Genomic DNA, 24,711 nt, shown 5'->3' on the forward strand with positions numbered 1-24,711 from the left:
TAAACCATGTGGATGCACATGGAGAAAAGCCAGCCAACTTGAAGCCGCCACCAAAACCATGATAATAGTCTCCCCACTCCAACACCGGAGTGGGGCCAGGAGGAACAGGATGGACAGGATGGGGAGGAGTTCTCAAGAGGCGTTGGTGGGGTCTGTGAAGAGTTCACGTTGTTTGGCTTTCGGATATTTTTGGATTTTGGTTTTGCAAATGGATTTATAACCCCTTGTGTGATTTTATAGGCCCTTAAGCCATTGTTCAAATAACCCAGCGTGCCAAGGCACCCCATCCCAACCCAAATATCCACCTCTCTTGTTGACTGACTGTTCCCTGTGCCTAGGATGCGTATGCGTATCCGTATAATGATATTTGAGGAACGGATGTGTATGCAAAACCAATAATAACACGGTCGTAGACTTGGGAGAAGAGGACTCCGACTGGCAATAGGATAGATGATGGGATGGACGCTTGGATGGATGGTTGCGCCGGTGGATGGTGGGCCGGTGGTGGCTCGAGCTGGGGCTGAGGCTGGTGGTCCGTGTCAGTTCACGCCGAAATGATTTAACAAGTGGTGCGTGTATCGATTCAATTGAATTTTCAAATTTTCTGTCTTCGGAATCAGGGTAAGGGTGAATGGAATCAAGGGATGGAACACACAAAAACAAAGAGTAAGCTTATCTAATACCAAATCCTCTGGGTATACCCCGGGATAAAGTACCATTTCCACTCCCCCATTCGCGTAGTGCGGCTCTACGAATTATTTAACACATTTCCACATCGGAAAAAGCGCTTTAATTAAAAAATCGCACTGTAGAGGGCTCCACGGGCACTGAAGAGCAATCGGTAATAAATACCGTTGTTCAGCAGCAAGCAACAACGACATGCACAAGCATGCACATGCCGCGGCGAGACCACGTGAGTGAGCGGGCAAAGCAATGGCAACAATTCAATTAAAATGCCAAACCCCTATAAACGAATAATATGCTCAGAATGATGCACTTAAAAACGCATTAATCAGATCGCCAATTATGCTGGACGTCTGTTGCATGCGTTTGAGTGGAATAAGTGTAAGAGAGAGAACCAAAGAGGGAGAGAGAGAGAGCGGACACGTGCTTGGAAGTGCGTGGCATACCCCCATCTTTTTGATGACTAACGAATGATGGGAAAATGGAAATTATTATGTAAGCCAACCACCGCGGCATACAGATCCAAAACCAGCCTGCACTGAAAGAAAAAGTCTACCTGCTTATGAAAATTAAAGGGGAAATAGGTAAATGTACATATTTTATATTATTAATTTTCCATCTTTATATGTTTAGCTAAAGAGAGACTTCAACATCAATTTCTCGCAGTAAAGCTGAATCGAGAGAGCATTGGCACTATTATTCATATTAGTTAAATCTATAATTACAATCAATCATGCATCTGATTTTTCTCAGTGCAGTCCACTTGGACCACTTTTCATAGAACTCAAAGCATATAAAAGCTTTCGTGTCGTCATTAAAAACTGCTTTTTTGCTAATTAAGTGCTCAATTGAGCATTCAATTTCAGACTCAGAAGGAGAGTGAGGAAGAGCGTCAGAGCAAGAGAGGAGGGAAAAAGCAAACAACAGCCAAAGCCGGGTAAATACCCAACCAAGAAAAGCAACAACAAAAAGGAACACGAGGCAAAAGCAACCGAAAAGAAAATCAGTAACAGAAGCCGTACCCAGAAACAGAACGCAAAAGGTGGCTGGTGGCCGCTGCTTTAGAACCCTCTACCTGCTTGCTTGTGCTTGCTCTCCCTCTATCCGCCATCCACGACCCAACATCCTTTCACACAAGCCAAAGGCAAGCGAAACGAAATTAACGAAAATATAACAAAGTTGGTTTATTTGCACTGTTAATGCAAAGTTATTCCCCAGGGGAGAGGTGTGGTCCGTGGAGCGACTACAGTGGAGACTGGCTGTTTAAAAAAGTGGGCAAAACTAAAGTGCAGCTCATAAAAGCACTTGCCAATCCATTGCTTAGATTTTCCCAAGTTTAATAGCTCAAAACAACTCGAGTTTATCTCGTCAGAGTCTTCACTGTACAAAACAAAAGAATCGGGATCGGATCGGCAGCGGCTTTGCCAGACCAACACGAAATTCACAAAAGCGCGCCACTCTACGAGCACAAAAGAGAGAAAATTAGAAAAACGAAAAATTAGAAAACGAAAACGAAACACAGCAGAGTCGGAGTCGGAGTCAGAGCCCAGACCAGACCCAAGTCGACATAAGGCCAAACATGATTCAATAAAATTACGCTACGAAAGTATGCAACAGAAACAAGCAAACAAAGTGATGAATAAGGGAAAAATACAAACACACATACATATGCTGGGAGAGGCGGAGAGTGCTGAGCAGAGCTTATAGAGTAAACATTTATTCCTTGTTGAATGAGAATGAATGTGAAGAGCAACAAACCCACGAGCAAAAGGCAATGAAACGCGCAGCGGCGCACAGTGGCGATTTCGACGAAAAGAGGTGCCAAAAGTCTGAGATTATTTTTAGCGCTTTGGATACAATGAATATACGCATTTAATAGAGAATTTTCCAGAGCTTTCAAAAATCAAACCTTCAAACTGTCACAGCCTCGCGCGAAAAACGCTCAAAAACGGCTATCACAGCTCTTAAATCACATACAAAATCATATTTTGACCGTTTTTCGTGCGAGGTTTTGACAGGTAAATCGGTATAGAAGCCAAACGGCTCCGAAGCGCAGAAAGGGCTTTTAGACTCAGGTAATAAATAGTTCAAGGAACATATACAAAAAAATCTCGGGAAAATTTAGGTAAATATTTTTGTAAAGTCCAGTCAAAGTTGAAAAACTGCTCAAAATGTAGGTACATGAATCCATATGCTCAGGTACGCTCAATATTAGAATAATTTTCCATTTCGCGCTACCTCAATTATGTTGTTGGTTATGATTTGTTGGCTAGTATTTCTACCATTACCTGTCTTTTTTAGCAGGCTTTGTAACCTGCTTTTTATTATGTCAAAGGGTGGTACCTACATATGTGTATATATTGAATTCATTTTTAGCGCAGCTCTATAGTCTTCTTTTGACTTTTAAAGGATTCAGTTGCGTATAAGCAAACATCAGTGAATATAATTATACCCGATACTCAAAATGAGTATTGGGGTATATTAGATTTGTGGTAAAAGTGGATGTGTGTAACGTCCAGAAGGAATCGTTTCCGACCCCATAAAGTATATATATTCTTGATCAGCATCAATAGCCAAGTCGATTGGGCCCTGTCTGTCTGTCTGTCTGTCCGTCTGTCCGTCCGTCCGTCCGTCCGTCCGTCCGTCCGTCCGTCCCCTTCAGCGCCTAGTGCTCAAAGACTATAAGAGCAAGAGCAACGATGTTTTGGATCCAGACTTCTGTGATATGTCACTGCTACAAAAATATTTCAAAACTTCGCCCGCCCACTTCCGCCCCGCAAAGGACGAAAATCTGTGGCATCTACATTTTTCAAGATACGATAAAACCAAAAACGCAGAATCGTAGAGGATGACTATATGTTCTAGAGTGTAAAATCTCAACCAGATCGTATAATTATTATAGCCAGAATCAAGAAAACAATTTCATTCTTTCTCGCTCTGTCTCTCTCTTACACACAGGTTTCATGGTCGGTTTTGCCAATTCCAAATTTGAGTTCAAGGATCTCAGAACCTATAAGAGCCAGAGCAACCAAATTTGGTATCCACACTCCTATGATATCGGACCTTGACCGTTTCGTGTCCAAATTTCGCCACACCCCCTTCCGCCCCGCAAAGGACGAAAATCTGGGGCATCCACAAATCTCAGAGACTATTAAGGCTACAGTAACCAAATTTGGTATCCGCACTTCTGTTAGATCTCACTACAAAACATATATCTCAGAATTTCGCCCCACCCCCTTCCGCCCCCACAAAGGACGAAAATCTGTTGCATCCACAATATTGCACATTCGAGTTAACTAAAAACGCAGAATCATAGATAATGACCATATCTATCAGATTGCTGAATCTGGATCAGATCGGATCATTTTTGTAGCCAAAAGGAACAAATCAATTTGCACTGGCTACGCAGCGCCCGACGTCACGCTCAGACTGATTTTCTGTCTCTCTCGCACGCACTCTTTGTCATGTCGTTCAATATTAGCGGCGTCTGCCGCAGAGAGCCATACTGACTTAGTATCGGGTATAACTGTAGAGTTGCGGTGTCCGCAGCAACTCACAACGTTCCACCTCGTTAGTTTTCTCGAATGTGCAATATTGTGGATGCAACAGATTTTCGTCCTTTGTGTGGGTGGAAGGGGGTGGGGCGAAATTCTGAGATACACGTTTTATAGTAAGATCTAACTGGAGTGCGAATACCAAATTTGGTTACTCTAGCCTTAATAGTCTCTGAGAATTTTGAATATCCCCAGATTTTCGTCCTTTGCGGGGGCGGAAGGGGGTGTGGCGAAATTTTGAAACAAACTCGTCTCGGTCCGATATATTAGGAGTGTGGATACCAAATTTGGTTGCTCTAGCTTTTGTAGTCTCTGAGATCTAGGCGCTAATGTTTTACTCTAAGCAAAGCCGCCTATGCTACGTGTGTGTTAGAGAGAGACAGGGCGAGAAAAAATGAAATTGTTTTCTTGATGCTGGCTACAATAATAATACGATCCAATTCAGATCCCGCAGTCTTAAAGATATGGTCATTCTCTACAATTCTACGTTTTTGGTTTTCTCATATCTTTAAAATTGTGGATGCCACAGATTTTCGTCCTTTGTGGGGGCGGAAGTGGGCGGGGCGAAGTTTTGAAATATTTTTGTAGCAGTGACATATCACAGAAGTCTGGATCCAAAACAACGTTGCTCTAGCTCTTATAGTCTTTGAGCACAAGGCGCTGAAGGGGACGGACAGACGGACGGACGGACGGACGGACAGACGGACAGACAGACAGGGCTCAATCGACTCGGCTATTGATGCTGATCAAGAATATATATACTTTATGGGGTCGGAAACGATTCCTTCTGGACGTTACACACATCCGCTTTTACCACAAATCTAATATACCCCAGTACTCATTTTGAGTATCGGGTATAATAAGTGGTTGACCTCACACCGTACGGTAGAATCGTTTAATAGCAAATACGCAAGCTGGCTAATTGGAAACAGCTTGCTATATGATGTACCCTCCACGTCCACGGGACGAGCAATAGGAAGACCAACAAAAATCCTGGATAAGTGTTCAGATTATACTAGAAAGCGAAAACTTGTAGATGCAACATGTCATAAAGATACAGATCATTTATCGGAGGCACTGTCAATTAAATATACGAACAACAAGGAAAACAAGAGGGCGCATATAACAAAAGCTGTATCTAAGGCAAGCCCGGTGAGACTTGACAGGATAAAGAATAGCATCATCACGCCACCGAATTCACAACCGAAGTCGTATACCGATGACGAGGCTTTGGCGTTGTTTTTAGACTTGGGAATGTCTAAGGAGAAGTATTTAATACTGCGGTATTCCTTACAGCAGCATCAAGTCTATGTTCTTCCTGAATACAAACATATTACAGATGCCAAATTGATGTCAAGGCCGGAAGAAAACTTAGTGACGGTTGAATCAGCAGTAGTAAAACTTCAGGTATAATAAGTGGTGCAACATACTACGAAACGGCTCATTAAAAGCTTACCTCACCATCAAATTGAGAGTCTGCCACCAAATCTCACATTGATCAGCAAATGGGGCTGTGATGGATCTTCTGGGCAAAGTGAATATAAGCAAGCAATATCTACAGACGATAAAACTATTACAGATTCGCTTCTAGCTCTTGCTTAAGCCGGTTGTGTTTTTTTCTTGCTCCCGCATTCTCCGCCCTTTGCCTAAATATCATACAACATTGTTGTGACTTTGTTTTGATATATTATCGCATCTCTTTAATTTGATTCTACTTTGTGTTAACCACCAGTGTTTTGTTTGTAAACAAGTGTTTAATATAAATTCAATATTGCAACGTAACCCATCGGACTCGTGCAGGCAATTTGTTATTGTTTTTTGCCCAGTCTGCTTTTCGTTATCGCTTCTTCGGTGTGCACTGTTCTCGCGCATCAGCGTTTGCATCGCCCACACTCTCTCGTGAGCATAAGCGCAGCCCTCGCATTGTTGCTCTCACTCTCTCTGGATTGCCTATACTCTCCCACTCTGTGGACTTTTCTTTTGTGTCTCTGCTTTGGTGAGTTTACTGCTCGTTTTCTGCACTTCGTTGGATCATCTGCATTGAATTATTGCCGCTGCAGCTGATTGTCTGGCTCGCTCTGCTGTCTGCTCTCCTATTTTACCTGCGATCTCACTCCGTTCTTTTATTATTCGTGCACAGTGATTCTACTGCTGTCAATAATGGCAATCGTTTGTAGTGCAAAGAAATGTGAATTCGGTGGTGTAATCATTGGTGATTCATTTCTTAGCTGCTGGCTGTGCGACAATTTTGCCCACATAAAATGTGCTGGTGGTGGAAATTTTGGCCGGCTGAATGATCGCATCTCGAAACGCATGGGCCTGTCTTGGTCATGTCTGGCTTGTCGGGAGATTGAGGCCGAAATGCGCACATTTATGAGACAGACTCAAACTGGGTTTCTGGATGTCCGGAAACAATTTGTGGCTCTCAACGAGAAATTCCGCATAATGATACCAATCTCTTGCAACCTAATCCGATTGGTACGCCTGCCTCCCACCTTCATCCATCGGAAGCATTTCCGTGTAGTCATGCCACGCCGTTGTCTGTAAATCCGCCAACGGTGGCACCGGTGTTTTTTACACCGAGCAATGTGCTTCCTTCGAGCATCCAACTTCTCAACAGCATCAATCCCATCCCTGCAGTTTCTGCGGCCGTCACTTCTGACGCGGTGAGTGCTCCTAGTGCGGGTGTGCTGGTTGCTGACGACGTCTTGCCAATTCCTGCTCCAATTCCTGCTCCAATTCCTACTCCAATTCCTGCTACAGCCACTGCTGCCAATTCCTCTGCCCTTGGACCGAGATCTCTTTTAGGAGTGGCTCCACCATCTCGATCTTGCTCGGGACTTCAACTTAGAGCAGTGGTCCCTCGGAAAGCAATATTTGTTTCTCGTCTTATTCCTGAGGCTACAACGGAGGATGTTAAACAACATCTTTCCTCTAAACTTAACACTTCGCCTGTTGATATAGTTGTGACTAAATTTACATTTAAACATAAGCGCAACATATCATCCTTTAAAATTCTTCTCCCTGATTCTTTACTATCCAGTTCTCTAGAACCGTCAATATGGCCAATATGACGTCAAATTCATACTAATAGCGCGTCCTTTGATTTCGATGCCATCGCGTTTACCGAAACCTGGCTTAACTCCTCTGTCAATGATCATGAAATTTTCATTAATAGTTACACTATTTATAGAATGGACCGCCCATTTTTTGCAGGTGGGGTTCTGATTGCAGTTAAATCTGTTTTCAATAACATTCCCATTCCTATTTTCCCATTCAATAACATTCATGGAATTGAATTTGTTGCAGTCAAAGTTCGTGTTGGCTACTCATTTTTCTATTTAACCTGCTCTTACATTCCTCCCAGGTCTGATGCTGAGCTTTACTTACACCACCTCTCAGCAATTAATACTGTTGTTTCTGCATTAGGGTGCAATGATCGAATTATTGTCATGGGGGACTTTAACCTCCCATTTCTTTCTTGGCTGCCTTGTGATTACGCTAACCTGTTGTTTCCCAATTGCCATAATGACTTTATCAATGGTCTAACGGATATTTCCCTTGTCCAAATTAATGCCGTTAAAAACATTAGGGACAGACTTCTTGACCTCGTTTTTGTTAACGATGGTTCTCTTGCTACGGTATCTAAAGCAAGCCCAATATCTCTCCCTGAAGATCCTTACCATCCAACTGTGTTGATATCCCTGGAGTGTACACAATCTGGAGGTGTTGACAGTTCCATGGCTCCTTGTCACATAAAGTGTTTTCGCAAAACAAACTTTATCGATTAAGATCTACATCTCTCGCGTGTTGATTGGTCGTTTATTCATTACCGAACATAGATGCAACTGTTAACTCGTTTTATAGTTCTATTTACTCCGCCCTTAATACGTTTGTTCCAGATATCACTGTACCTGTTGTAATGGGTAACGAGTACTGGGGCGAGATGGTATTACTCGGCTATGACCGGCACGTATTGTTTCCGGCTGCTGGCTCGTCAGCAAGGGGGTGGAGTTGTTTTATTGTCATAGTCCGAGGCCCTTTACTTTCTTTATTTTAAATTTAACGTGCAAGAAAAAAACAAGCCATACCCCTCACCGGACAGAGTTCACTACAAATGACCACATAACACGGACGATTACCTAAAAGACAGACGGACGATCCTCAGCTGTTTCGAGGACTCCTTGCCCACCCTACCTTGGTCATGCCATTCCATACATCTATCTGTCGGCCATGACCCCTTGGTGTGCCGACACGCGCTACAGGGGCTTGGAAGGGGAGATCATAAGAATTGTTTAGTTAAATATTATAATGATATTTATTGGAACTAAATTATACATGAAAATACGGGGTATATGTTCCCTCCCATAGGCTACCTGGGCCTGGTTCCCTTGAACTAGGATCAGGTAAACTTATAAACTAGTATTTGAATAAATGTGCAATGGTAAAGATTAAAATTTAAAGATAGAATATAAATGTTGATTCTTACGGGCTACGAAACGGTGAGGCAATTTGGTCGGAACACCCATAGACAATTTCTTCCATGCCCAAATGATTGTAATAAAATACCTAGTAAATAAACTCTCTTTTACTGCGGATCCACCGTCGAAAGCGCTTTCTGATGGTTGCTGCAAAACTGTGGTTAATATGATATTTTGTGTTCGGGTGTATTATTATTGCATTTCGGTTATAAACATATTGGTTCTTGTTATTTTTATACCCGATACTCAAAATGAGTATTGGGGTATATTAGATTTGTGGTAAAAATGGATGTGTGTAACGTCCAGAAGGAATCGTTTCCGACCCCATAAAGTATATATATTCTTGATCAGCATCAATAACCGAGTCGATTGAGCCCTGTCTGTCTGTCCGTCTGTCCGTCCGTCCGTCCGTCCGTCCGTCCTCTTCAGCGCCTAGTGCTCAAAGACTATAAGAGCTAGAGCAACGATATTTTGGATCCAGACTTCTGTGATATGTCACTGCTACAAAAATATTTCAAAACTTCGCCCCGCCCACTTCCGCCCCCACAAAGGACGAAAATCTGTGGCATCTATATTTTTAAAGATAGTATAAAACTAAAAACTCAGAATCGTAGAAGATGACTATATCTTCTAGAGTGCTGAATCTGGATCAGATCGGATCATTTTTGTAGCCAAAAGCAAGAAATCAATTTTCAGTGGCTACGCAGCGCCCGACGTCACGCTCAGACTGATTTTCTGTCTCTCTCGCACGCACTCTTTGTCGTGTGGTTCAATATTAGCGGCGTCTGCCGCAGGAGAGCCATACTGACTTAGTATCGGGTATAACTGTAGAGTTGCGGTGTCCGCAGCAACTCACAACGTTCCACCTCGTTTATGTATATGTATGTAAACTTAAATAGCTGTTCTGCTGCTCGGTACTATTCTGCTTACTCTTATGTTAACTTATGCTACTTCTCTCGGCTTATCGCCAGCCCCCTTCGGCTCCGTTGCTGGCGAGCGTTTTTATAGCTCGCTCGCTCTCCTATTGGGCTCTGCCTTTGCTGCTTGCAGCTCTGAGTATTGAACTCCAACAACACACTAACTCTTTCCTTCCCTATGTGCTGCGGATCTTAATTGGGCCTTGTTAACTGTATTTGCCATACGGCACGTTTGGGTAGGATTTGCGCTATTTTCCTCCTTTTTCTCCGTTCGTATTTCGCCGGTGCTGAACTTTCCGCTATCGCGGATTATCGACCGTCCCGCTTTGTGGCCGCCGCCTCACCGACGTCGATCCGGCTGCCCGCGAAGGTCGAGCCTCTCTGAATTTTTTCTGCGTCTCTGCTCCCTCGCTCTGTGCTGCGACGGATCAGCTGCTTGGAGCGCCGCTGCTTCGCCAGCCCCAATTGCTAGGCGCCAAATCTAGTGCAGGGAGAAAGAACCGTCTAACGTATTCGGCCCCGAAAGATCTGTGGTATCCCACTTTTTGTTCCTCTTACCCGTCAATCTTGGCCCCAGTGGCCGACCTAGCTTCAGTTATCGTAGTCCCGCGACTTTTGCTTTGCTGCTGCTGGATACCACTCGCTCTTTGACAATATTCTTTTCTTGACTTTGGAACTTTTTCATTAATGATTTTTGCTGAGCCTGTTCGGGGCGATGTTGGTCGCTCGACATCCAAATTCCAAAAGGAAGAGGGCCACGCTCCCATCCACTATGAGACCGGTCGGATCCGCTGGATGACGTTCGAATGTCATCGCTTTCTCCTCTTTCTCTTCACCTGCCATCAGCGTTAACTCACCCCCAGAGGGAGCCAACCTTTCAGAGCACCGTTTAAGAGCCCCTGACTCCAAAACCCCCTGTAGCAGCGAGACTATGGCTGCCCATACAACGCCGTTGGCGGTCAATTTAGTTTACGCCATCAGCTACAAGCCTCTTACAAAATCCCCCCTGCCAAAGTCAGACTTGGGGATATTGCCTGCCTTGAGGAATCCACAAGGCTGAATGGCTTGTAGCTACACTTGCCGGATATCCTTCCCGTGGTACCTTCCGATGAGCTTTCCTTGCAGATCTTCCAGCTCATAAATCGAGTTCCCCACTTTCCGTCTAACTCGCGCCTTAAGAAACATTGGCCCTAGCTTAGCGTTGTAGCCGGCTTGAAAATTGCTTTGTTTAAAATTTCGCCGTAGCACTTCCTGCCCCACCTGGTACGATACTTCCTGTGCCCTCAGGTCATAATGCCGTCGATTTCGCTCCCATTGCTTCCGCATCACTTCACACGCTCTCTTTCTGACGATATCCAATGAATCCTCACGTGTGAAGGTCGCTGCCTTGTCCTCTAACATCCCCAATTTCCTCAGCAAAGAATACGTTGCGCCTGAAGACACCATCTGCTGGCCGAAAACCATATAGTAGGGCGTGGATCCTAACCCTGAGTGAACCGCCGACCTCAACGCACAGCATATTTTGCTAAGACTCTCATCCCAGTCTTTCTGGTCACTGCGAATATACGACCGAATGGCAGCGATGACCGAACGGTTGACTCGCTCCGAAGCATTGGCTTGGGGAGCGTGGACAGCTGTTAGCGTGTGCGTTATTCGATGCCTTCTGAGCAGGCCTTGAAACTTCTCGGATCGAAATTGCGATCCGTTGTCAGATACAATTCCCTCTGGAACTCCGAAAGTATGGAATAACTCCTCCTCTAAATACCTCAGCACAACATCCGCATTTAATTTTTTTACAGCCTTGAGGAAAACAAATTTCGAATAATGGTCCAGGACAATAAAAATTCCTATATTTCCACTGCGAGACCTAGGATACGGACCTAAGAAATAAATATAGAGACGCTGGAAGAACCTTTGCGACTCGGCCGCTTTTCCCATCGGTTGACGTAACGGAGCGTTTGGAGCTTTTGACATTTTACATTGCTCGCAGGCTGCCACGTAGTCTTTTACGTCATTGACGAGTCCGGGCCAGAAATAATATCGCCGAATCCGCTCGAGTGTCTTGTGGACTCCACCATGGGAAGCCAGCGGATCATCGTGTGCTCTCTTAAGCACTTCTTTGACCATCCCCCTGGGTACCCACAACTTCCAAGCAAACGCGTCGTTAAGGATGTCTCCTTTTACATGCTCGGATCGCCGATAGATCAGAGAATCAACTATTTTAAGGTCGGGGAGTTGAGCCATATTGCTTTTAATTCCCTCCTTTCCGTAACCAAATATTCTCCCGATTTGAAATGAGCTGACTAAATGTCCACCAGCAAGCCATTGCTGAAATCCACTGCAGCCACTTGGTCATATGGGACCCTGGACAAGGCATCCGGAACAACATTCAGCTTTCCTCTTCTGTGTTGGATACTGAACCGGAAACCTTGCAGTTTTAAAGCCCATCTCGTTAACCTCGAATTCAAATCACTTTGAGACATGAGCCATTTCAGCGAGGCGTGATCCGTAATTACAGTGAACTCCTGACCCTCTACATAGGCTCTCAATCTTTTTATGCTCACCAGAGCAGCGAGACATTCCTGCTCTGTAACCGTATAGTTTCTTTGGGCTTTGTTGAGCTTCTTCGAAACAAAGGCTATCGGCAGTTCTTCCCCTTCCACCGACTTCTGTACCAGTACTCCGCCTACCCCGCTTTTACTGGCGTCGCAATGTATAAAAAATGGTTTGCTGAAGTCCGGACTTTGCAAGACCGGAGCACTGCAAAGCATGCCCTTTAACCGCTCAAAAGCTTCCTTGCCTTCTGTTGTCATCACGAATTTTTGCTTCGGCTTTAATAGGTCGGTCAACGGGGCGGATACAGACGCAAAGTTGTTTATGAATTTTCGATACCACCCTGCCAATCCCAGAAAGCTTCTCAACGCTTTCAACGACGTCGGCAATGGAAAATCCGAAATAGCCGAGACTTTTTCGGGGTCAGTGCGAATACCACCCTCTCCTATTATATGCCCTAGGTATCTCACAGAGCGCACACAGAATTTACTTTTCTCGATATTTAAGGTCAAGCCAGCTTCCCGAATCCGCGAGGCCACGGTGTCCATAACGAGTAAATGTCTCTCAAACGTATCTGACACCAGCAATAAGTCGACTTCGTTTCTAAGCGACGCAGGAATGACTTTATCCATTAAGCGTGTCATGGTTTGAGAGGCATTACAGAGACCAAACGGCATGACTTTATAATGATACAAGGGCCTCCCTGGAACCGTGAATGCAGTTTTACACCTAGATGCCGGATCCAAGGGGATCTGCCAATATGCATCCTTCAGGTCGAGACTACTTATGAACACTGCCTTCGGTAAACGGCTGAGAATGCCATCTATTTGGGGAAGGGGGTACGCATCTTTTTCCGTAACCTCATTCACTTTTCTGCTGTCCAAACAAACTCTGACTTTTCCCGGTTTCCGGACAAGTACTACTGGCGAGGACCAAGGACTCTCAGATTCTTCAATCACTCCTAGTTGAAGCATCATGTCAATCTCAGTGTACAATAACTTCTTAATTGCCGGGGAAACTGGAAAATGACGCTGCTTAACGGGCTTCGCGTTTCCAGTGTCTATTAAGTGTGACAACACCGAAGTTTTCCCGAGACCCGATGTCGCAAATGATGGAAAACGTTGGACCATTCCCTGCAATTTTAATTCCTGAATGTCTGTCAGAACGTGCTGCTCTGTGGCGGCTGATATTTCCGCGACCTCTAAGGGTGGGGGCAAAAGATCGAACGACATCCAAAAATCAATTCCTAAATAAACATCCTGACTTAACGAAGGGATTATGTATATGTCTAATTCTTTACTTATACCTTTATACTCTATACTAGTCCTAAATTTACCAACTATTTTCTGATGACTTCCATCAGCGGTGCATGCCTTGGACAGCACCTTTGGCCAGTTTCCCTCCGATGCAAGTCAGAGCAGCTCCTGTATCGAGCAAACCCACTCGCTTATTATCCAGAAGACCAACTTCAGCATAAGGGCGTTTGTCCCCTTTGTTTCTTCTAATGCTATTTATGTACTTTACTGACTCCCAGAATTTTTTTAACCGCCGACTGCTGCGAGAACTTGTCTTTGCTTTGTCGCCAAAGCTCGGAAACCCAATCTTCCTAATATTTTCCAGCATAGTATGCCAAAAATACTCTGGCTGATCAGCCGAAAGGGAGTGTGTCATTTCCCGCTCCCCACCACTGCTATATATCTTCACTCCTTTGTCGCCGCTTGCCGGTTGGGAACACTGGTCAGTGGACGAGATGCTGCAGTGCTCCTTTGCGCGTTTTTTTGGCATCGCGCACATGAAGGTTTATAGGCATTAGGAATACCGCATCCATAGCAAAAAATTTTCCTTTTTTCCGCGCAGTCTTGATACCTATGCCCCTCCTTCCTGCAATTCCAGCATACGAGAGCAAAAGCGCCTATCTCATCCTCTACCTCTCCTTCAGAAAATTCTACGGCATCATCGATGTTCGCTTCCTCCCAGAGCTCTGATATCTGCTTCTTAAAGACCGATGGTTTCTGATAACCATGATTCTTACGGACTTCTTCTAAAAAGCATTCCCTTTTCCTGCATATATCCCTCAAGGTTACCATCGAATCTACCCGTATGTTAAGAATTTCATGCTGAATTTCCGGACGTAAATTACGCCTCACAATTTCAATCAGCGTCTTCTCACTAAGAGGCTGGTCGAGTCTATCAGTTAGCTTTAGGATGGCATCGTAGAAACTTTCGAACGTTTCTTTTTCCCTCTGTTTTCTATCCCTTATCATTTGGCGGATATCCACATCCGTTCTGGAGTCTCGGAATTGCTTCCTCAACGCAGCACAAAGCTCCTGCCAACGAACTACTCCTACCGACTTGTGATATCGCCAAAAGAAATCAGATGCCTTGCCATCAAATAGCGAATTCGCATTACCACACAGAAGTGAGAAATTTCCCTCTAACGTCTGATGAAGGGCCTCAACTCTATAGATAAAGCTATCGATTCCTATTGTATCAGTGGTTCCTGAAAATCTTAATTTCCAGTTCGACATTATGTGGCCTACTTTGTCTGGTCTTTGGGCCAATTCTGAACCTACCGATCGGGCGCTGGTAGCACGCGGAGGTAACCCCGGATCTGGTTGCTGCCCATTGATTCCTAGTAGCTGCTCCAAAGAAGTATTCCTGCTAGTATTTGGATTTGGCGTTTGTCTTTGCTGCTCCATATTATTTATGTGAGCTTCTACATTGGTTTGAATGAGATTCGCCATTTGTTCTGTCAACTGAGTTAACAGCTCGTTCTGCATAGCCTTGACAGCGGCTGCAATTTCGGCAGACGTCTGGCTCATCTCGACGATGGACGGGTTCTCGCTCGCACTTAGCTCTTCACTTCTCGTTTCGGCCAAATCTGATAAGCTATCTGCTCTTGGGATTGGTACGAGTCTAGATTGCTGCCTCGTTAACACAGATGTGCTAGCTGGATTTGTAATGGTTTGAGCTATGCAAACCGAATCACAAGTTGGGCAAGTTGTTTTAACAGTGAAATGCGTTTTTATACATGCCTTATGAAACGGATGCCCGCACTTCGTTTTATAATTTTCCCCAGTTCCCAACTCGGACTTGCATAAGCTGCATTCTATGCTTCGAGGAGGCACCCCTTTTCGTGGCGATCTATCCAGACCCATAGAACTATTTAATTTCTTCCCAGAATTAATTACATCATATTGCGGAATAACCCCCCAATAAATGTATCAAATCTATTTATGTAGCATGTATAATGAATGTACATATGTATGTGAGTATATATAAAAAAAAATATAAGAAAAATAAGATATAAAAAAAATTATAAAAAAAATATAGAAGAAAATATAAAAATGTTTCTATAAAACAAATATATAAAGAAATTTAATTCTTTGAAATTATACCATCAAAAGAAAAGAATAATCTTCCGACTCCCAATAGCTCCCTGCAGAAGCTGCACACCAATTGTCCGCTTTTTTTGGTAACGTCTAATAGCAAATTTATGAAACTGACCAACACAAATGAATCGTGGACAGGAGGCATTTCATGACAAAAAAAACTCTCCTTGTTTCCTACTCGACTCAATCTCTCGATCACAAACAAATAGAAGAACTGCCATGTTTCCGTTCCAGTCCATCTGCCGTGGTCAGAGAATCATCCCTAAGGTTGAATCAACTTGATTTCCAATCGTCAGAATGGCTTTTCAACAAAAACATCAAAACAAATAAAAGATAAAGTTAAGTGAAAACTATCGCTAGGTAAATGTGGTCAGAAGGCAACTGCTCGCAGCCGACCCATTCTGAATTCCTATGCATTCCATCCCAGTCGTCCCTTCACTTGTTGAAAATATAGAAATCCCGCTCGAACCCACATCTCACTGGACAGGTTATCGCCTCTGAGGCTAATTTGCCTGCATTCCAAGTTTTTGTAATGTTTCCATGCTCGCAGAAAACTTTGTAGTGAAACAGATATTTGCCATCAAAGCTATACGCTAACCAGCGTAAACTTTACGGACAGCTACCCTACGCTATTCACTCAGACAATACAAGGTTGTAAATAAGACAGATGGGAAAGAAGACAATTGTGGTCAATGTAATGTGTGTGTGGCCGCACGTTGGGCGCCAAAAATAAAGATATTCTTAATTATTACTGTAATGGGTAACGAGTACTTGGGCGAGATGGTATTACTCGGCTATGACCGGCACGTATTGTTTCCGGCTGCTGGCTCGTCAGCAAGGGGGTGGAGTTGTTTTATTGTCATAGTTCGAGGCCCTTTACTTTCTTTATTTTAAATTTAAAGTGCAAGAAAAAAACAAGCCATACACCTCACCGGACAGAGTTCACTACAAATGACCACATAACACGGACGATTACCTAAAAGACAGACGGACGATCCTCAGCTGTTTCGAGGACTCCTTGCCCACCCTACCTTGGTCATGCCATTCCATACATCTATCTGTCGGCCATGACCCCTTGGTGTGCCGACACGCGCTACAGGGGCTTGGAAGGGGAGATCATAAGAATTGTTTAGTTAAATATTATAATGATATTTATTGGAACTAAATTATACATGAAAATACGGGGTATATGTTCCCTCCCATAGGCTACCTGGGCATGGTTCCCTTGAACTAGGATCAGGTAAACTTATAAACTAGTATTTGAATAAATGTGCAATGGTAAAGATTAAAATTTAAAGATAGAATATAAATGTTGATTCTTACGGGCTACGAAACGGTGAGGCAATTTGGTCGGAACACCCATAGACAATTTCTTCCATGCCCAAATGATTGTAATCAAATACCTAGTAAATAAACTCACTTTTACTGCGGATCCACCGTCGAAAGCGCTTTCTGATGGTTGCTGCAAAACTGTGGTTAATATGATATTTTGGGTTCGGGTGTATTATTATTGCATTTCGGTTATAAACATATTGGTTCTTGTTATTTTTATACCCGATACTCAAAATGAGTATTGGGGTATATTAGATTTGTGGTAAAAATGGATGTGTGTAACGTCCAGAAGGAATCGTTTCCGACCCCATAAAGTATATATATTCTTGATCAGCATCAATAACCGAGTCGATTGAGCCCTGTCTGTCTGTCCGTCTGTCCGTCCGTCCGTCCGTCCGTCCGTCCGTCCGTCCGTCTGTCCGTCCGTCTGTCCGTCCGTCCGTCCTCTTCAGCGCCTAGTGCTCAAAGACTATAAGAGCTAGAGCAACGATATTTTGGATCCAGACTTCTGTGATATGTCACTGCTACAAAAATATTTCAAAACTTCGCCCCGCCCACTTCCGCCCCCACAAAGGACGAAAATCTGTGGCATCTACATTTTTAAAGATAGTATAAAACTAAAAACTCAGAATCGTAGAAGATGACTATATCTTCTAGAGTGCTGAATCTGGATCAGATCGGACCATTTTTGTAGCCAAAAGCAAGAAATCAATTTTCAGTGGCTACGCAGCGCCCGACGTCACGCTCAGACTGATTTTCTGTCTCTCTCGCACGCACTCTTTGTCGTGTGGTTCAATATTAGCGGCGTCTGCCGCAGGAGAGCCATACTGACTTAGTATCGGGTATAACTGTAGAGTTGCGGTGACCGCAGCAACTCACAACGTTCCACCTCGTTTATGTATATGTATGTAAACTTAAATAGCTGTTCTGCTGCTCGGTACTATTCTGCTTACTCTTATGTTAACTTATGTTACTTCTCTCGGCTTATCGCCAGCCCCCTTCGGCTCCGTTGCTGGCGAGCGTTTTTATAGCTCGCTCGCTCTCCTATTGGGCTCTGCCTTTGCTGCTTGCGTGTTCTCTCTCTCCCCCGCTTTCACTCTCTGCCTATGCGCGCATCACCTTTGGCTCCGCTCGCCCTCTTTATTTTTTTGGGGCATTACCCTTGCAGCTCTGAGTATTGAACTCCAACAACACACTAACTCTTTCCTTCCCTATGTGCTGCGGATCTTAATTGGGCCTTGTTAACTGTATTTGCCATACGGCACGTTTGGGTAGGATTTGCGCTATTTTCCTCCTTTTTCTCCGTTCGTATTTCGCCGGTGCTGAACTTTCCGCTATCGCGGATTATCGACCGTCCCGCTTTGTGGCCGCCGCCTCACCGACGTCGATCCGGCTGCCCGCGAAGGTCGAGCCTCTCTGAATTTTTTCTGCGTCTCTGCTCCCTCGCTCTGTGCTGCGACGGATCAGCTGCTTGGAGCGCCGCTGCTTCGCCAGCCCAAATTGCTAGGCGCCAAATCTAGTGCAGGGAGAAAGAACCGTCTAACGTATTCGGCCCCGAAAGATCTGTGGTATCCCACTTTTTGTTCCTCTTACCCGTCAATCTTGGCCCCAGTGGCCGACCTAGCTTCAGTTATCGTAGTCCCGCGACTTTTGCTTTGCTGCTGCTGGATACCACTCGCGCTTTGACAATATTCTTTTCTTGACTTTGGAACTTTTTCATTAATGATTTTTGCTGAGCCTGTTCGGGGCGATGTTGGTCGCTCGACATCCAAATTCCAAAAGGAAGATGGACACGCTCCCATCCACTATATCGTCCAAGCCTCCCTGGTTCTCCAAGTATTTGTCATACTTAAAAAATAATAAATCCCGGCTCTATAAAAAGTACCAGAAGTCGGACTCCACGTTGGCCTTAGCTCTATACTCCTCCGCTCGCTCTCTGTTCCTTGCCGTCAATAGTCAGTGTTATAATCATTACCTTTCACAATGTAGTAGTAACTTTTGTAGTGATCCTAAAAAATTCTATTCGTTCGTTAACTCTAAGCGCAAGTCAAACGTTTTTCCTCCGTCCCTCCATTACCAGAACAAAACAGAAGCTTCTGCTGTTGGTATTGCAAATTTATTCGCTAACTTTTTCCAAACAACGTACTCGTCTCATATTTACAACGCATCCACTCCGTATCCGTACCAGCTACCTCAAGCTAACAGCATTTTTCTGCCCTTTTTCGAGGAAACCGTTGTTCTGGAAGGTTTGTCATCTATGGACATATCGTTTTCTGCGGGTCCAGATAAGGTACCCAGTTGCATCTTAAAACACTGTGCCCAGTCCCTTTTCAAACACTTGACCTTTCTTTTCAACCTCTCCTTGGAACAGTCTTGTCTCCCAGTAATTTGGAATGAGTCCTACATCATTCCGCTTCACAAAAAAGGTTCAAGATCAAACATTGAAAACTATCGTGGTATCGCAAAGCTTTCCGCCATCCCGAAGCTTCTTGAGTTCCTGGTCACCCGGCAACTGTAACATCTTTGTTGCAGCTTGATATCTCCGTCGCAACACGGTTTTTTCAGACATCGTTCAACATCGACTAACCTTCTTGAGTTTTCTAACCTAATCCACCGTGGTTTTCAAATTGGTTTGCAGACGGATGTAGTTTTTACGGACTTCAGCAAGGCATTCGATTCTGTGAACCATGCTCTGCTTATTCACAAGCTCTCTTTATTAGGGTTCCCAACGAATCTTCTAGATTGGATTTTGTCCTATCTCTCTAACCGTACTCAACGTGTTTTGTTTTCTAACGTGTTGTCAAATACTGTTAATGTTACTTCAGGTGTGCCACAGGGAAGTCATCTGGGCCCGCTTCTGTTTATTTTATTTGTGAATGACCTTCCTCAAGTTATAACATACTCTACTACACTAATGTATGCTGATGATGTCAAAATCTGTCTTTCTTACTCTGATTGGTATTTGCACACACGCCTTCAACTTGATCTAAGTGAACTACTATTGTGGTGTTCAACTAATCTTCTTTTTCTGAACCTTCCAAATGCAAACTTATGACATTTTACCGTCGCGCTCCTCATTTTGTCCCATATGTTCTAGGAAATCATGTCCTTGAGCGAATTTAAAGTTCAAATGACCTGGGAGTCCTTTTTATACCCGATACTCAAAATGAGTATTGGGGTATATTAGATTTGTGGTAAAAGTGGATGTGTGTAACGTCCAGAAGGAATCGTTTCCGACCCCATAAAGTATATATATTCTTGATCAGCATCAATAGCCGAGTCGATTGAGCCCTGTCTGTCTGTCCGTCTGTCCGTCCGTCCGTCCGTCCGTCCGTCCGTCCCCTTCAGCGCCAAGTGCTCAAAGACTATAAGAGCTAGAGCAACGATGTTTTGGATCCAGACTTCTGTGATATGTCACTGCTACAAAAATATTTCAAAACTTCGCCCCGCCCACTTCCGCCCCCACAAAGGACGAAAATCTGTGGCATCCACAATATTGCACATTCGAGAAAACTAAAAACGCAGAATCATAGATAATGACCATATCTATCAGATTGCTGAATCTGGATTAGATCGGATTATTTTTGTAGCCAAAAGCAAGAAATCAATTTTCAGTGGCTACGCAGCGCCCGACGTCACGCTCAGACTGATTTTCTGTCTCTCTCGCACGCACTCTTTGTCGTGTGGTTCAATATTAGCGGCGTCTGCCGCAGGAGAACCATACTGACTTAGTATCGGGTATAACTGTAGAGTTGCGGTGTCCGCAGCAACTCACAACGTTCCACCTCGTTGGATTTTGGTTTTGCAAATGGATTTATAACCCCTTGTGTGATTTTATAGGCCCTTAAGCCATTGTTCAAATAACTCAGCGTGCCAAGGCACCCCATCCCCACCCAAATATCCACCTCTCTTGTTGACTGACTGTTCCCTGTGCCTAGGATGCGTATGCGTATCCGTATAATGATATTTGAGGAACGGATGTGTATGCAAAACCAATAATAAGACGGTCGTACACTTGGGAGAAGAGGACTCCGACTGGCAATAGGATAGATGATGGGATGGACGCTTGGATGGATGGTTGCGCCGGTGGATGGTGGGCCGGTGGTGGCTCGAGCTGGGGCTGAGGCTGGTGGTCCGCGTCAGTTCACGCCGAAATGATTTAACAAGTGGTGCGTGTATCGATTCAATTGAATTTTCAAATTTTCTGTCTTCGGAATCAGGGTAAGGGTGAATGGAATCAAGGGATGGAACACACAAAAACAAAGAGTAAGCTTATCTAATACCAAATCCTCTGGGTATACCCCGGGATAAAGTACCATTTCCACTCCCCCATTCGCGTAGTGCGGCTCTACGAATTATTTAACACATTTCCACATCGGAAAAAGCGCTTTAATTAAAAAATCGCACTGTAGAGGGCTCCACGGGCACTGAAGAGCAATCGGTAATAAATACCGTTGTTCAGCAGCAAGCAACAACGACATGCACAAACATGCACATGCCGCGGCGAGACCACGTGAGTGAGCGGGCAAAGCAATGGCAACAATTCAATTAAAATGCCGAACCCCTATAAACGAATAATATGCTCAGAATGATGCACTTAAAAACGCATTAATCAGATCGCCAATTATGCTGGACGTCTGTTGCATGCGTTTGAGTGGAATAAGTGTAAGAGAGAGAACCAAAGAGGGAGAGAGAGAGAGTGCGGACACGTGCTTGGAAGTGCGTGGCATACCCCCATCTTTTTGATGACTAACGAATGATGGGAAAATGGAAATTATTATGTAAGCCATCCACCGCGGCATACTCAAAATGAGTATTGGGGTATACTAGATTTGTGGTAAAAGTGGATGTGTGTAACGTCCAGAAGGAATCGTTTCCGACCCCATAAAGTATATATATTCTTGATCAGCATCAATAGCCAAGTCGATTGGGCCCTGTCTGTCTGTCTGTCTGTCCGTCTGTCCGTCCGTCCGTCCGTCCCCTTCAGCGCCTAGTGCTCAAAGACTATAAGAGCTAGAGCAACGATGTTTTGGATCCAGACTTCTGTGATATGTCACTGCTACAAAAATATTTCAAAACATCGCCCCGCCCACTTCCGCCCCCACAAAGGACGAAAATCTGTGGCATCCACAATATTGCACATTCGAGAAAACTAAAAACGCAGAATCATAGATAATGATCATATATATCAGATTGCTGAATCTGGATCAGATCAGATCATTTGTATAGCCAAAAGGAACAAATCAATTTGCACTGGCTACGCAGCGCCCGACGTCACGCTCAGACTGATTTTCTGTCTCTCTCGCACGCACTCTTTGTCGTGTCGTTTAATATTAGCGGCGTCTGCCGGAGGAGAGCCATACTGACTTAGTATCGGGTATAACTGTAGAGTTGCGGTCTCCGCAGCAACTCACAACGTTCCCCCTCGTTCAATTTTCGTTTGACGCTTCAAGGTACGGGCGCGCGGGGCTAGTACTTCAATTCTCTTTTACGCTACCTTCGCCTCCGAAAGGCTACTCGGCTTCGTCAATGCCTCGGTCAGCGTCGAGTCGGTGAGTCAGTGTCTGCGTGCCGAAACCGTAGGGCAGCGCATGATGCAATTATACAAGGTGGCCTCGTCGGCAAAAGTTAGTCCCTTAACGTATGCTAGCATCAAGTGCGAGTGAAGGGCACATAGTATAGTGAGTGTGAGTGAGACGGTATATGTTGATGTTGATTAACCCTTAACAGGCCCGTGGGTTTTAAAATTTTAAAATAAAATGATTTTACTGATATACATATTAATATTTAAATTTTATGCAGCCATTAATAATTTTTCTTCAACATTTTTAGTTATATTAAAATGTTCTTTTACATAATATATAAAGATTACTTCTAATTCTGTGGTATTTTTTTTTATATGCTTTTTATAATTTTGATGTTGTCGGGACATAAGGGTTAAGAATATATAAAAAAATTCGTCCGTGAACAACCTTCATCATCAACATGCAAGCATGCACTGACGATAAGGGACAACACGAACGAACTTCGGCTCCCGACGAGACCACCTTGTATAATTGCATCATGGGGCAGCGTGGTCGCTGATGTCTTTGGCGCGGCACAGTGGGGACTCAGCCGAAATAGTCAAAAGATTTTATGAGTGCTTTAGATAAATTTAATGCACGCATCTAATAGAGAATTTTCCAATCGAATTTTCAAGATAGTTTTAGTTTAGGAGATATAAGCACTCAAAGCTTAACATTGTTTCAGTGTGCAAATATTTATTGAACTCATATTCACTAACTAATTTAGCAAGCTGAGACGGCCAAAGGTCCCACTGTGCCGCTCCAAAGACATCGGCGATCCGCGACCACCGCTTTGACGGTGCTGAAGCTCGAGAGTCCAGAATTATTTCGTTGCTGGTGAAGGCATTGCCGAACAGACGAAACCGATGGGCAGCGAGGTCGCGGTAGAGACGAAGTACAGTCGAAAAGGGAATTGAAACCCCGCGCGCTCCCTCGTGCCTTTTGGGTCCTAATGTTAGGACCCGCCATAGAACAGCTTTTGGTCGCTCATGCAACATCTTGGTATTGTATAGTCTTTGATAGAACTCAAAGCATATAAAAGCTTTCGTGTCGTCATTAAAAACTGCTTTTTTGCTAATTAAGTGCTCAATTGAGCATTCAATTTCAGACTCAGAAGGAGAGTGAGGAAGAGCGTAAGAGCAAGAGAGGAGGGAAAAAGCAAACAACAGCCAAAGCCGGGTAAATACCCAACCAAGAAAAGCAACAACAAAAAGGAACACGAGGCAAAAGCAACCGAAAAGAAAATCAGTAACAGAAGCCGTACCCAGAAACAGAACGCAAAAGGTGGCTGGTGGCCGCTGCTTTAGAACCCTCTACCTGCTTGCTTGTGCTTGCTCTCCCTCCATCCGCCATCCACGACCCAACATCCTTTCACACAAGCCAAAGGCAAGCGAAACGAAATTAACGAAAATATAACAAAGTTGGTTTATTTGCACTGTTAATGCAAAGTTATTCCCCAGGGGAGAGGTGTGGTCCGTGGTGCGACTACAGTGGAGACTGGCTGTTTAAAAAAGTGGGCAAAACTAAAGTGCAGCTCATAAAAGCACTTGCCAATCCATTGCTTAGATTTTCCCAAGTTTAATAGCTCAAAACAACTCGAGTTTATCTCGTCAGTGTCTTCACTGTACAAAACAAAAGAATCGGGATCGGATCGGCAGCGGCTTTGCCAGAACAACAAGAAATTCACAAAAGCGCGCCACTCTACGAGCACAAAAGAGAGAAAATTAGAAAAACGAAAAATTAGAAAACGAAAACGAAACACAGCAGAGTCGGAGTCGGAGTCAGAGCCCAGACCAGACCCAAGTCGACATAAGGCCAAACATGATTCAATAAAATTACGCTACGAAAGTATGCAACAGAAACAAGCAAACAAAGTGATGAATAAGGGAAAAATACAAACACACATACATATGCTGGGAGAGGCGGAGAGTGCTGAGCAGAGCTTATAGAGTAAACATTTATTCCTTGTTGAATGAGAATGAATGTGAAGAGCAACAAAACCACGAGCCAAAGGCAATGAAACGCGCAGCGGCGCACAGTGGCGATTTCGACGAAAAGAGGTGCCAAAAGTCTGAGATTATTTTTAGCGCTTTGGATACAATAAATATACGCATTTAATAGAGAATTTTCCAGAGCTTTCAAAAATCAAACCTTCAAACTGTCACAGCCTCGCGCGAAAAACGCTCAAAAACGGCTATCACAGCTCTTAAATCACATACAAAATCATATTTTGA

General features: G+C 44.1%; 1 long non-coding RNA gene and 1 pseudogene across 1 annotated transcript; both read right to left on the reverse strand.

The window, feature by feature from the left end:
* Positions 1–24,711, reverse strand: part of LOC117190058 — a 260,701-nt pseudogene that overhangs the window by 130,029 nt on the left and 105,961 nt on the right.
* Positions 17,807–18,741, reverse strand: LOC117190062. Its single transcript, XR_004473644.1, has 2 exons — positions 18,507–18,741; positions 17,807–18,429 (listed from the first exon to the last, which is right to left on the reverse strand). It is a non-coding gene; the product is annotated as an uncharacterized LOC117190062 (long non-coding RNA).

This window comes from Drosophila miranda (assembly GCF_003369915.1).
Source record: "Drosophila miranda strain MSH22 chromosome Y unlocalized genomic scaffold, D.miranda_PacBio2.1 Contig_Y1_pilon, whole genome shotgun sequence".
NCBI classification, from domain to species: Eukaryota; Metazoa; Arthropoda; class Insecta; order Diptera; family Drosophilidae; genus Drosophila; species Drosophila miranda.